The sequence below is a fragment of the Dunckerocampus dactyliophorus genome, chromosome 11 (assembly GCF_027744805.1).
Source record: "Dunckerocampus dactyliophorus isolate RoL2022-P2 chromosome 11, RoL_Ddac_1.1, whole genome shotgun sequence".
NCBI lineage: Eukaryota > Metazoa > Chordata > Actinopteri > Syngnathiformes > Syngnathidae > Dunckerocampus > Dunckerocampus dactyliophorus.
The window spans coordinates 26,191,668-26,207,323 of record NC_072829.1 but is presented as its reverse complement, the minus strand read 5'-3'; the positions used below and the strand labels follow the sequence as shown (position 1 = coordinate 26,207,323).

The 15,656-nt window shown below is 40.4% G+C and overlaps 1 protein-coding gene across 3 annotated transcripts in view; it reads right to left on the bottom strand.

The window, feature by feature from the left end:
* LOC129190107 (bifunctional heparan sulfate N-deacetylase/N-sulfotransferase 1-like) overlaps window positions 1–15,656 on the bottom strand; it is a 63,448-nt gene that overhangs the window by 24,145 nt on the left and 23,647 nt on the right. The gene's annotated exons all lie outside the window — the stretch shown is intronic.

Genomic DNA, 15,656 nt, shown 5'->3' with positions numbered 1-15,656 from the left:
AGGAGCAATACGCTCGGCAGATTATAACAGAATTCGATAAAGACAGCTATCCTTTTACACACACTATTGGATGTGGGAAATTGAGCCGCCAGAGTCCATTTCAAAGGATCAAGGTCAACGTCCGTCAAGCCTTCCAGGTAAGATCTACATCATGTCCACATCTCTTTGCATATGGAATCACAAAATAGCTGTTGGAGAAACGCTTGACACCAGAAGTCTTGTTTGAGTAGTGTGACAACTCCGATGCTTGAGCGCGGGACACTTCCCTGGCTCATGCATAGGCATAATTGCCTATGCATGAGCACACGCACGAGTGCCCAACCTTGACGTGTCATACAATCAATGCCATCATTCCTCCTGCCAGTTATTAATGGCAACTTGGGTGATAAACATAACCAGAAAGGCTCAAAATAATCCACAAAGTCAAAGCCCAAGGTGCAGCCACTCACGCACAACATAGACTAGCACTTGCGCTAATGTTGCATTATGAAGTCACAGCGTAGTGAAGTGATGGAGTCCTAATGAGTGCAGCACTGCGTGAGTGTGGGTCAACGCTCGGGATGCAAATCTCTTTGTGATAGACCATTCGATTCGAATCTAAATGCGCAGGTTACGATACGATTCAAAAGCAATATATTTTAAAATCAGAACCATTCCATACAATTCGATGCAGTGTACAAACAATACAATTCAATTCTACGATTTATGTTTGTTGATGTAGACAATAATCTTACATTATAAAATAAAGATGCCAATTATATGAAAGTGGCATTCTTACAGTAATTTCAAATGTGTAAAAGAGCACATCATATCCCCAAGCATGCTGTCAGGCACTGGTCAAAATAAAGTCAACAGAATAACATGTCAAATGTATCTATTGTTTAGATAAAGAGCAAAAAAAGACTTGCTGAATCAACATCTTTTTGTTTGATGGGCTAAATACTTAGTATTATTATACATTTATGACTATCCCATCCCGACTATTAATACTCGGGATGGGTAGATATTATACCTGTTACGTTTTAACATGGCCTAATGTTGCTAGAAATAGAAGTGGAGCCCCCAAACTAAGTTTCATTGCATACTATGACAATGTCTATCTGTGTTTATGTACTATGTCTATGTCTATTTATATAAAATGATAAAATGAAAAAATCCAAGTCTTAATCTTCAGTCCAATCAATAATGCAAAATAAATAAAGAGTGCAAAGTCCCTTAAATAATAACACATCTCTTCTATAGTGTTAAAAATGTGTCCAAGCACAGATAAGTAAATACAACTATTTGTCACATGGGTGCAATGGAAAATGCTGTGTTAGCTTGGAAAAGTAAACTACCCCAACTGTTGAGACACGCTATTGAACTCAAGAAATAACTCATGGCAAAACAGGAGGGTGGTGTCCATGTTGTGTCTCACTGCCACATCGTGTCTTTGGAAACAGTCAAGTCAAGAATCATGTCTTCAATGAAGGTAAAAGTAAACTTCAATGTTCATTTATCCCTTTCATTCGTCACACATTTAGTTAGAGTTTTCTGCATGTAAAACTATAAAACATGCTTTGTCTTAACATGTTTTGGCTTTCTAGAACGGATGAATTGGATTTACATTATTTGTTACGGGAAAAATGGATTCAGTTAGTGTCCGTTTCAATGACTGTAGAGTCGGCCCTTCTGTAACAAATTAATGACACTAACCACAGTTCCAATGTATCAGGTTCGGCTTGGTTAAAATACGCAAAACACTATTTGATATTTTAGCAGCACATTCCCAGAATCCTTTTCAATGTTAAAATATGTATTAGGCATAAGGCCAAGGCGTAAACAACATTAAAATCTAAATAGTGAAACTGAGTAGATGGCCTTGAGGCAAAGCAAGCTCCAGCTAGATAAGTACCGCTGCTAAGCAGGTCATAGTAAAAGTGTGGTGAATTTGCAGGGAAATAAGTCTAGAATGCATCATGCCTCATGCATTATCATCATTGTGCAAATGCAAACAGACAACATGACGTCTTGTGCCTTACCTTCGCATATTCCTGTTTGTTATTCAAGCCAGACGCCAGAAACATTGTACAACTAAATGAGTTTAAACACTAATCGCCAAGCCATTACTTTCAACCTATGTCATGGTGTCAAAGTCATTTTCTCTGTTAATGTGTAATAAGAACACACAACATGAACATGTTATCTTTGACTATTAGCAGCAGAGTGAGGGTACGCTTGGCCATGATGCTGTTGACAAGGACTGACAGAAGACTACATGGTGACACAAAATACACAGAGTTGGGGGCACACAAACATCTTGCCCAATTCCGAGCAGCGATATCTGTCTCTCTGTGTTGACCTTCAGACAGTAATGACCCAAAAGCTACACCAGCGAGAGCGGGATAAAGACAAAGCCAAAAGCTTGACGTGTGAAGCAGCAGCTGTGAGATCACGAAAGTTAAAGGGATAGTATAATACATTAGACTATAATGGGGATGAAGGCATTGAAGGAAGGGAATAATGGCTAATGGTTTTCAGATGCCTGCATCTACTTTATCTGCCAAGCATACACTACCGCTGATGAGGCGAATACACAACCAACAATTGTCTGCATCATCCTGCCAACATAATCGATGCAAAAATGTACAGGAGGAGGAGATGAGAACATGAATATTTTATGCTTGCCAGCAGACATATCCATAAGTTAATAGAGCAGCCAAAAGGTGCACAGAGACCAGAGTGTGTCAGGCTGCCAAAGAAAGTCAATGTCTTAAGTCATGCATAAAGGAGAGGCAGATGGAAGATAGTGCATATCTGCAAGCCAACCTTTTCATTTTCAAAAGATTCAAGAGGAACTCATAGTCAATATAATCTCTGTAATTGTGCTCCTAGACAGCCTCCATAAATAGAGAGACAGGATATATTTGGAAAAGGAGGTTTAAAAAAAAAAATGAATGAATGGGGTGTCCAAATGCCCCCACCCCCAAAAGGGCCATATACTACTTTCCTCTTAAATAATCTTTGCAAAAAAAAATTCTTGACTATTTCAGCTAATATTTCAACGGTTAAAATGAAATTATTTTTCCTCATAATATTAAGAGATTACTATCCTAAAATTGTTGTTTTCTCGTTAGAATACAACTTATTTTCTCATATTTTGACATAAAAAAAATTTTTTTTTACATTTTGCAACTATTTCAACATTCTTCTTGTATATTTTCTTCTTGTAATTGACTTTATTCCTGTCATATTTTCTTATTCTTTCTGTTCTTTACATTTTTTCCCCACAATATAAATTTTCCAAAAAAAATGCAACTTTGTTGTTTTGTTTGTTTCTCATAACATTACGACTTAAAAAATGTAGTTTTCTCTTTAATATTTCAACTTTATCTTACTAAAATGACATTTTTCCTCATTATATTACCACGTTATTCTCATAAAATTACGACTTTCTCTATTTAGATTCTACTTATATTACCTTTTTCTCTTAATATTTGACTTTACTCTTCTACAATTACTGCTGATTTTTCAATGTTTGGAGGGTTTTTTTCTGTTTTATTTTAGTTTTGTTAAATTACATTTTTAGAATGTGCTGCGGTCAACAACAAAGAAAAACAGCTCCGGGCTGCACTTTGGACACCCCTGCCTTAAGATTTTAGATGAGCGTTGGCACAAAGAAGCAGGTGATGGTAGAGAGCAGAGACTAATGAGTTTGTCTGGACCAGGCGGCCACTCGATCCTGCTCCCTCTAAATCACGGGAAGCACGCCAAAGCTCCACAGCTAGATTAATGAGAGATGATGAGGAACAACAAAATGGAGTCTGGTCCTCAGCTGCAACAATTCTTAGGCTAAACAATGCAAGCTTTGGTCCTGCGCAGCCTCATACAATCTGTCCTCTATTTCCTCATCCTCTCCGAAACTGGTGTTTCACTTCTCTTTTAGCGTGAATAAGGATGCTCGGCCTTGTGGAGGAGTCAGTGCATTAAGAGTCATGCACAGTCATAGTAGTTGCAGGTGATGCATATAAATATCAAACGGATCGCTGGACCTCTAATCCCTTAGGAGCAAAGATTGCCCACTCTCCCCAAGCTAACAACCCTCAATCCAATCCACCGCCTTGCAGCTGACTGAAAAATTAACTATTGTATTCACTCGCCACATCGCTTGGCAACCACGCACTGTCCATGACAACGGCAGAGTTATAGTATGTTGTGTTCAGAAGCATGGCAACTGTGCAAGGAAATGGGCACTGTTGTTACTTCTCAGCCTCTCTCAAGGACGTATTGATGCGTATCAGCCAACATGATCCAATCATACAGAATGACCAGCTGGAATATGTACAGTCTTAGTTTGCAAGTCTTCCTAATGGAGTGTACAAAATATGCAGTTCGAAAAAACAACTTTGACTGGAAGTGTGAAGTGGGGGAATCGGTCAAGCTTAAATAGGTAACAATGATGTAATCCCTAAAATGTAATCCAGTTAATCTTGTAATTGCATGAGTTGCTTTGAAAGGATTAAAATACAGTCAAACCTCGGTTTTGGAATGCCCCAGTTCTTGCATGATCTGGTTTTTGAAGAAAATATTTCCCTCGCTTTCCGTACACTGTCTGTTATTGTACAATATTGCACATAACAAACTAGTACCTTACTAGTCTTGTACAGGGTGGGCCAAAAGGAGTTACCCATCGTTTTTTCTGCACTATTCAAAAATGCTTGCAGACAAACATGACACACATTGAACACAGTTTCCATACTTTATTGTCAACCACCAAAAAGATTTACATCTCAATATGGCCACCCTTTGCCTTTATCATAGCCTGGAGACGACCTGGCACTGCCTGGCATGAGCGCCGCACTATCTCTGCATCAAGTTTTGACTATGATGTCATCAAAGCTTTCTTCAAAGCGGTGACACTGCTGTGATATACTCTTGAGACCTCCCTCTCCAGGATAGACCAGATCGCAAAGTCCATTGGGTTGATGTCCGGACTTGATGGAGGCCACATGTTCTTGTCCCAGAAGCCAGGAAAGTGCTCCTTGCACCAGGTTTGTGTGACATTGGATGTGTGAGCGGGTGCACCATCTTGTGTGAAAATATACTGGTTTCCAAACGCATTGGTACACCATGGCAACACGTTTTCTTCAAGCATTTGAATGTAGACCTGGCTGTTCACTTTCACACCCTCCTGAATGAAGACCAAAGGAGATTTTGAGCCATCAGATGCAACAGCAGCCCACACCATGACTCCAGCTGGCTTCTGACGACGGAAATGAGTTCTGCAGCCTTCTGGTAGGTGCTGTGTACTATGTGCATAAACCCTGTCATTCTGGGAATTGACCACTGCCTGAACGGTGAAGATCTTCTCATCAGACCAAACCAGGACTTTGTTTGCGGCACTCTGGATCTCCTGCAGCATCATTTTCCCCCTGTGAAGCCGTTTTTTCTTTGAAGCGGCTGAAATTAGTTGTCTGTGTTGCATTTTTAGTGCTTTCAGTCTAAGATCCTGTTTGACAATTCTTCTCAATGAAGTTCTTGAGATGTTCACTTCCTTTGCTGTTGCCCTCATGCTCCTGCGAGGATTCCTTTGGACTCTCTTCCTCACCATCTCAACAACCCTTTTGGTTCGGACTGAACGTTTTCTTCCAGGGATTGGCTTGCTGGTGGTCTCGCCAGTCTCCTTGTATCGTTTCATGACATTGTAGACAGTCTTACGACAAACATTCACCTTTTTCATGATTTCCTTTGTTGTCAGTCCAGCCTCCTTCAAGGCCACAATCTGGTCACGCTTACCCTTCGATGCCATACTCGACACTCATTAGGAGTAAACAACTGAACTTTGGTACATCAAAAGCTATACCTTTTGAGAGAAACTATCCAAAATTTTAAGCTTCTAGGACAAAACCTAAGCGAACACGATAGAGATATGCGATGGGTAACTCCTTTTGGCCCACCCTGTACCGTACGCTATCATTCCACAAGATCAAACGCCCGAAAGGGGTAAACGTTTGCGAACACCTTTACCCCTTTCGCAACACTAAATATCTTCCGTCGTACTTTGCGAGGAGTTCTTTCATGAACTCAATAGTGTTTCTCACATTGTTAATCAAATTTCAGGCAATTGCGACTTTTGTTTGGCCCCATGGCGGGTTATTTTGCTGTGAATAAGAAAATGCACAGACAGTGACTTACCAATGCGTAAAGTGCTCTGTTTGGGCACTCGATTTTGCGGAATGATACGGTACAGGGCTAGTAACGTACTACTTTGTTAAGCGCCGTATTGTATGATAACCAAGACAGTGTACAGAAACCGAGGCAACGTTTTGGCAAATATTTTCACTGAAAACCGAATCATACAAAAACAGATCACAAACAATTCTGTTGTTGGCATGGATCATCATACTCTCTCTACCCCTCCCCAACTCTCCGCCTTCGTCAACAATAGCCTTCAATGACATGTAAAGGTGATGTTAAATGTTCAATTCTCATTTATATTACGTACTTCACATTGTTTTCTGTATAAACATTTTTAGAAATGCATTCACACTGTTTACTATGGGAAAAATTGCTTCAATTTTCATGTTTCAGTTTTGGTCGGCACTTTTTGGGATGAATTAATAACTAAAACCAAGGTACCACTGTACAAGCAACCAGAGGAAATATGTCGGGGACCACAGTCCACGTGCAGGACCAGCCATCATAAAGACGAACAGCAAAGCCGAAATTGTACATCCCGTCTCCCATGCTTTCTTTAAGGCGATCAAATAAAAAAAAAAAAAAAAAAACACAATCTTTACATTTTAATCACATATGCTGCTCATGAGAACAGCATGGACTAGCTTTTCTTTAAAAATATATATAAATATAACAATGTTACATTCAGAAGGCACACTTGCTTACGCTGTAAGCCAGCCCTGGCATTCATCAATATGGGATCAATTTGAAATGTGCATTCCATTTAATGCATTCATCGAGGCTGCTGTGATTAAAGGCTTAGGGCCGTGAAATAGTGTGGAACACTGCGGCATATTCCCACTCCAGCTTCCTACACTTGTCAGCCAATCTGAATGCACAAGCCAACAACTTCAGTTTAGCTGAAAATATTTACATCGCTGCTTCTTTCATAGCAATGTTTGGAACAGCATGAAGGAATGCGTTTTGTTTTTGAGGCTTGATTTACACTGCAGGTCCCCATTCTGATTTGACGCTAAATGTACATTTATATAGAGATCTCTCAAAAGCAATACACCCCTCACATTTCAGCAACCACTTCATTATACAGTACCTTCAATCGGGACAATACTAAAGAAGATGTACTGTGAATGTACAGCAGTAATGTATAGCAGTATGAATTTAATGTCCTCTGAAAATAACACACAGTCATGACTGTCTAAATAGCTTGAAACACATGTGAGTACACCTCATAGTAAACATGCCCAAATTATGCTCAAAATGTCAATATGTAATGTGAGCGCCTTTGTTTTCATGGATGTGTAACGGATGCCAGCAGGGCTGGCTGTGTGAGTAAACCCTCACTGCCTGACGCCTTAAAGAGCTGCGCTGGATGATAAGAGGACAGCGCGGGCTTTTAGCTCATCGGCTAATGCTACTCAACTCTCATTTGTGGACCCTGGTTCTGAGCCCCAGGGTGTGTGCAGAGACGGACCAGTCGGGTTGTCACAGTACATTCATGTTTCCCCTCAATGAACCACAGCTCCCCAGCGCTGGCAGCACTCATTCAGCCCCAGACCACGACACTACTACCACCACCATGCTTGACTGGAGGCAAGATACAGTATAACTGTCTTGGTGCTTCCTTGTATTGCCAGCTATTTAGACAGTAATGTCTGTGTATTGAGGCATTTTTTGTGGGCAGTACATCTACACTGCTGTACAAGCTGTACACTGCTGTACACAAGGTTTGCACTCAGCTGCATCATGTAACAAAAAATACACACAGCCGACACCACTCCTACTCCATGTTTAACACAATAGCACACACTGTTGTGATCACGTGAGCGCTGCTTGGGTGGAGTCTAGAATCGACTACTTATTGGGGATTTTAGATACAGGTCGATATAATCAGATACTCTGTTTTTTTTGCCAATATCGACGCTATATCCGATATCAATATCGGATCAGGACATCGCTATCCAACAAATGATGAGAGACACTTGCGGAAGGGCAAGATTATATATTCACAGTCTGTGTGGGCAATTCGTACTGGGGACATTCATTGTGCACCTGCAGCAGTTGTGCCATAACATAAATGTAGTTCGACTTCCCATAGCTGACAGGTCGTTCCTATTTCCACCACAAGCTAATTCAGAATCAACAGCGTCTTTGCTGGTTGCAGCCAATCAGTGCACACCATTTCGATTCAACCATTTCAACACACGTTCTAACTATCAATTACACATAAGCGACCAAATTCTTAATGATCAGTTCATCAAGTTATGAATTATCATGCCCATCCGTAATTTGTACCAAGATGAAAGTAAAACATAAAAGGCGTTGATTGGCCAAATCTTTTCCCTTCCAGGCTCCTTAAAGATCTGCAATCTATAGGGTTCTATAGGCATGGCAGGATCTGAGAATGGCATGAAAGTGTAAAACGGATTACCTCACAGTGGGAAAAGCAGAGTGGATGAGCTTTGGGAGCAATGGGAACACTGCGGTGAGATAGAGATAGCGCACCAGGGGTCATTAGGGAATGCTGGAGCAGAGATGTGAAATGAAGATGTTCCTCAACAGTATTGCTGTAGTCCCGGGGGCAGTGGGTAAAGCGGTGAGAGGGAAGCAAACACCTTCATCAATAGCCTTGATCACCCTCCATGCAATAAATAAAACATACTGCACACACATAGCACAGCACCCTACCCAGTTAGTCCGCTACCACGGTAAATCTATTTATAGACGCTGTGTGCCCCATTTACAAGCATAGGGACACTAAATCTGTACAGTAAAAAAAATAATAAGAGATGAGAAAATGGTGGAATGTGTATACTGCAGCGGCATTAGAAGTCAAGGGCTTTAGCGTTCTGCTGCTTAAGATGAAGTGAAATGAATATCCAAGCCATTATCTAATACAAATAACAACAAATGCAAATTTCTTACGTATCATGTCGAAATTATGTGCAATCTCATTCATGTGATTACACGGCGGATGGATTAATCAGATATAACACAAGAGAACAGACCGATGAAGCCAAGATGAAGAAGAAATAATTGACCTCACTTTTGATGCGGTGCGTAAGATTTCATCTTTTGAGTGGCACTGTAAACTGTTAGACACACCATCAGAGAGCGCGCCACTGGAACACCTAATTTGCTTTCCTGGTTCACTTTGAAGGTTCCAAGTCATGCATATGGATGGTCTTGCATGGTTGAATTTATACCAGTGACACGTTTATGGAAATTAAAGGACGGGCCACAAGCAATGAATTGGCTTCCTCCTCCCTCCTCCTCGCTGCTCCCAGCAAAGAATAAAAATGTACACTTCCAAGAAATGGAGCGTGCACCCTATTGGATTTTCTGAAGGGAGAAATAAGCTTGTAGCGTCTCGGACAACCACGGCACAGGGAGGTGGTGGTAGAGGAAGGAAGTGGTGGGTCATTTATCATTTTTGTCAGTCAGTGGTGCAAAGGTGGAGGTGGCGTGCGGGGGGCTTTCATATAAATTGTGTGTAGGTGGAATCAGGGTGAGGCTTGTTGGCAAAAAAAGAAGCAGGCGAGGGAGCCAGATCGATGCTGGTGGGAGTGACTGTTTGTTCCCATTGTTTATCCACTGTCAACTCATGATGCTGTCGAAGGACGAAGAGCAGGCATGGCAGCCAGCACAATGTTTCCACTGGGGCTTAGGCTTGGTAATGGTTCTCCCCGTGCAGACAATAGACATCACTCAAGAGGTGAAAGTCATACAGCTGGTGCATAAGGCGAGTCGGTGTGCGAGCGTTTGTGGTAGGCCAGTGAAAGGCGCATGTAGGGAAAGATAGCAGTACTTCATCAGTGTGGTATCGCCCTGCAGGGGCTTGCCAATACAATCAAAAGTCAATTCTACTAAGAAAACCTCTCTCAAAGCGGCACAGAACAGTTTTATTACGGCTTTAACACCTCCAGCGCAACAGCAAAACTGATTTGCTGAGCTGACCCGAAGCACAGATGCTATCAAGAAACAAGAGCTCATGATAGCCGTAGACGAATGAAAGAAAAACTAATAATCGAGTCCTCGGGCAAGCTGGAGCACAACTCCAGCTCTCACATAAATAAAATAACTAATCTAATCTACTCAATCAAAATGGGATAGAAATATCCAGTCAAGGATTTTGGACTGTAATAGCAATAAGTACCATACTCATCACAACATCATGATGAGATGGCCGCCCGGGAGATTTAGGTATTATTCTGTTGGGGGGGGGGAGTGCACCCCTCATTCCCCCTCCCCGTCATGTCCAGATAAGAAACGGCCCGCACTGATCTGAATGATTCGCGCAGCAGAAAAGCATTCCCATGGGAATATCACGTTGCGGTGGAAGAGCTGACACAGGAGATGAGATTCTGTTGTGCTGCCCATATTTATGCCTGCGAGATCAAACAGATAGGATTCTTCTTCCTGCTTGAAAACGTGCTCATAATTATCAGCAAGCTTTCAAAGCAATCATGAAGAGGAAGCAGGGTTTATGTAAACAATGCACACTTGAAGTGTGCCCACTCTTTTATAATTGAAGATATTAAATGCACAACATCACAACAGTACAGAAATACACAAAGTCATGACTGGCTTAACGCAAATTAATGAAGAATTACACCGTCTCCACCCTTTGAGTCCTTGCTATTAAGATTATCACTGTTTATTTTGGAAAACAGAAACGATGGCTCAGGCTCGTCTTCCCTGAACTTTTTCCTGTCTCACATGCTCTCTTTAAATATTTACTCGCATCTGACTCTACACCAGAGGTGTCCAAACTTTTTCCAGTGAGGGCCACATAGTGAAAAATGAATTTATGCAAGGGCCATTTTGATATTTTGTAAAGTAAAACATGTAGATCAGCCAAGACGTTGTATACATTTCAAGAAAAAAATGCATGTCATCTTTGTGATATCAGTGACAACGCCTATTATTAGTATGAACTCCGGTCTTTAGGTTTTTTATTATTATTATTATTATTATTATTATTAATAGTTCAACTTTTTTCTTTATTCCCATAATATTATATTTTTCCCCCAACCTAATTTTCCAAATTTAGTTTTGTTTCTCATAATATTACAACTAATATTACAAGAAAGAAAAAAATTTCTTTAATATTTCAATTCTATCCTACTAAAATGACATTAAATTTCCCCATAATATTACAAGTTTATTCTGATAAAATTGCAACTTTTTTTCTTGTTAGAATACAACCTTTTTTCTCTAAATAGTTTGACGTTATTCTTGTAAAATTACAGCAGTTTTTTCCATGTTGGGTTATTTTTTTACAATTTAAACTTTGCGTCTTTCCATTTTCTTCTCATAATTAAAACTTTATTCCCATAACATTTTGACTTTATTCTTGTAAAATTAGAACTTTTCCCGCAGTCTCAGTTTCCAAAATCTTTGTTGTTTTGTTTGTTTCTCATAATATTACGACTTTTATTCTCATAAAATTACTGCTGATTTTTTCCATATTTCCTGTGGGGGTGGGGTTACGTTTTTTTTTGTTAAATTATATTTTTAGAGCCAATAAAAAAAACAGCAGAGGGGCCACACTTTGGACAGCCCTGCTCTACACACACACACAAACACAACCCTTGCACTGCTGACCGCACAATTTTAAGCCATTAATTTGACTGTAAAAATGCAATGCAAAAAGTAGCCCCCATAAGCAAGATGGTGTTTGGCAATAAGCAGTGGCACAATGTCAATAAAAATGACGATACAGTTTACTGCTGATGAAGACACCAATATAAAGATCAGATGAGTCTCCCATTATTGTCTTTTACTGCTCATTCCTTGTGTAATCAATATATACATTTAACCAAACAAAATTGTAATTTAATTTGCCAACCTTGAGGGTCTTGGTTCGATTTATAATGACTGCCCCAACATCCAGTCCGATACTGTATGTCCTTTGCATTGGAGGAGCTGACTCCTGGGAAGACCATGCTCAATTTTAGATGTTGAGATTAGCTATATATCTAAACACTGTAGTCATATGAAACAGGTTAGGGTGGTTTAATAGCAGCCTGAAGGTGACTAATATAAAAACAGTGTGTGTAATTTGGATAAGGGCGACCTGAAAAATTAAGCCAAAAAAAGCACAAGTGTCAAGGCCGCCATGAGGCCTGTGGCGCTTTCGAAGCAGCAGGGTTTAATGACCAAAAGATACTAGTCGTGTGCCCTAAAAAAAATATTTAAAAAAAAACTGCCATGGTGACTAAGTCAATTTAAGGGCAGAGTGGCAAAAAGAAAACTGTGGTTTACTGTTTTTAGCGTTTGCCAAGAAGCAAGTGGGGGGAAATCTGAAACCAAAGAAGAGCAGCGAGAAGCCTCTTTGTCAACGCACTAAATGCTTGGTGCAAGACAAACTCTGTACTTTACCCAAGGTCTTTTGTCCGAAAACACGGCTCGCTGAATTGTCCCAAGCCAAGATGTGGATGCAGTTCTTTAAAATCCAAGGACACACTGTGGTACTTGATAAGAACCAGAACAATTATTATATATATTAAATATATTATTAACTTTATTAAATATTAATATATTATTAAATATATTAACATGAAAAAATCCTCAAGTTCCTAGTGGAACCTAAAATCGTCAAAGATAAAACTGTGCGTGGCGGTGGTGGGGACACCTCCAAAGTCACATGAGAAATCAGCAAAAGTACAAGAGCAGTCGAGCTCAGTTCTGCAAGCAACAAGTAATGCCTTAAGAATGTTCATACATTAATAAAGGTTTTATATTTAGGACCCTATGATTTCCGTGTTAAGGGAAATCACAGAATTGGCCAATAAAAACAGAATCTACTGCTGCTAAATGGAGAACCTCGCGGAAATTGACATAATGTGAATGAAATGCTGTCATCATGAGGAACGTATTTCCCCGTCAGACCGCTGAATCGTGGTGGAATCTCATCGCAAACACTAGCCAGCCCCCTGCCGAACTAAACGGTGACCTGCAACATCAGCAGGCTCCAGTTAGCTTCGTTTAGCAAATATGGTCGCTTTAATAACGTCTACTCTTTTCAGGAGCACTTTCTGCAAGATTTTGCAGTGCGGAGATTGAAAAGGGCCCTGGAAGGGTTAAAGGAATAGACTTGCTCTGTGAGATGAAGAATTAAGATTTAGGAGCCTAATTGCGTAAGTAATTGAACAAGAGATGCGTTTGAAGACTTTTGTCCATATGGGGGGTATTTTTATACTTCATTAGGCCCATTTGTAGAGGTTCATTACCTCCATCACGATTTATTCAACCGTAACGTTTTGTGACAGCTCTGATGTTTCACTTCACGTTCAAAATATATTGTGCAAATCGTCTATTCATCAGTGTTAAGAAAAGCTAATTATATCCACTACTTCAAGGTCTTTTATTGGCCTTCTCACAGGTTCCCCAAAATAAACTCAGCTCGGGGCCCGGTCTTCCTCAACGCCACTGCGAATCAAGACACAATTTCAGCCGCCTGCAAAAATGTTCTACCTTGTTTCTTTCGCTTGCACTGTTCTATGCTGAACCGGAGGTTGAAGCATGTGTGGCTGTCATAGAGTTGACAGGTCTATCTGAGCTCTGTCTACCGTGTTGGCTTTTCCCATTTCCTCCACAGCCACCCCCACATCCCCCACCCCTCATGCCATCTCCACAGCTGCCGCCTATCCCACCTCAACACTGAAAGCACACACACGGATATCAGTTTGCAGGGGGCGGCGCAAGCTTATTCTGCATGGTGCATGTGGTCTCACATGGTGCACGACACCTGAAATACTGTGTGTTTACTTCTTCAATTCCACAAAGGTTATAACATCCATAGACAGGCGTTTTAGACGAATACTGATGTTGTCGCTGTCTGCACCTGATCTCTCTTTTTGTCCCAGGTTCTTTTGCACACTTCCACCGATTTTTTTTTTTTACTCATAACTTAGAATAAGTCATCATCTTACAAAGAAATGTTCCAATGAATCAGAGATCCATTTATCATAGTCAGTCAAGCCACAAGCCATAATAATTCAAAACAAAATGCCATTTTCATTTTGACAAATTGTAATACTCAAAAAACACGAAACCAAACTTCATGATCAGGCGGTGGGGTTAAAGCTCAGGGGTCCACAAATGGCCGGAGGTGGAGGCCAACGGAGGGCCACTGGTATAACCGGTATAACGTAACCACATACGAGTCTTTCTAATCCAAACACACAATCCAAATAAATACAGTGGAACTTTTGTTTGAAGGTCTAACCCAGGGGTCTCAAACTCACGCATTGCCATGTAGGGGCGAGACACTGCATGTTTTCTTTCCAGCCCGTCACTAAAGCAGGTGATTTTAATAATCAACACCTCCTTAAATTTGAGGGAGGGGGCTCATCAATAAAATCACCTGCTGGAGAAACTGGTTGGAGAGAAAACCTGCAGTTGACACATGTGGAAAAGGACGCTAACTGCATCAACCTTTTCCAGACAAAATAATGTAAATTCAATTAATCCATTCCAGAAAGCCAAAAATGTTAACACAAAACACGTTTTTGTAGTTTTACACACAGTAAACAATTCCAAATCCATATAAGTATATATAAATGATGAATGAAAGGGATAAACGAACATTTCAGGTTATTTTTACCGTCATTGAAGATGTGATTGCTCACGTGACTGTTACCAAAGACATGATGGAGCAGTGAGACACCACACTGACACCATGAGCTATTCCTCAAATTCAAAAGTGTTTCTCACCTCAATAACCCAAAATGGAGCCACAGACAGTGAAAAACACGATTGAAGTTAATTGAATTCAAGAACGAACTCATGACAAAACAGGAAGATGCTGTCTGTGTTGTGTCTCGCTGCCACATCGTTTTCTTTGGAACAGTCACATGAAGAATCACATCTTCAGTAAAGGTAAAAGTAACCTTAACTGTTCATTTACCCCTTTCATTCGTCATTTATATGCACGTTGAATTTTTTTACAAATGCAAAACAAACGTGTTTTCTGTTAACATTTTTGCACCTACGTAGTTGACCTCCGGTTCCAGTTGCCATTTTGTTAGCAAGCTTGCTTCCTTGTTAGAAGCTAAGGGCTTTTTGTGTGAACCCAGTTGGACTCACGCAGTGTATTAATAACACGACAAGATGCGTGCCATATTGTACGCTAACGGGAAAATGTAGGTAAGCTGAGGCAAAATTTTGGCACAAATTTTCAACGTCAACTGAAAAATATGTTAACCGGGGCTGGGGCTAACCGAGGTTCCACTGTACCTTAAAAAAAAAAAAAAGTGCATAGACCAAATAAACAGGAAAACTACTCTGTTATTTAATGTTTACTATCAGATTTCCACTTCTGTAATGCTGTGTAGTTTTTACCTGCGTCTTTGCATGGTGGTTACTTCAGCTGCTCAGCAAATGCACAGTTGGTGTGCATTTGCACACATCAGATGTGTGTCGCTTGAAAATAGTGTAAATTGGACATTTTAAAAAATTGATATAAAGCACTAAAT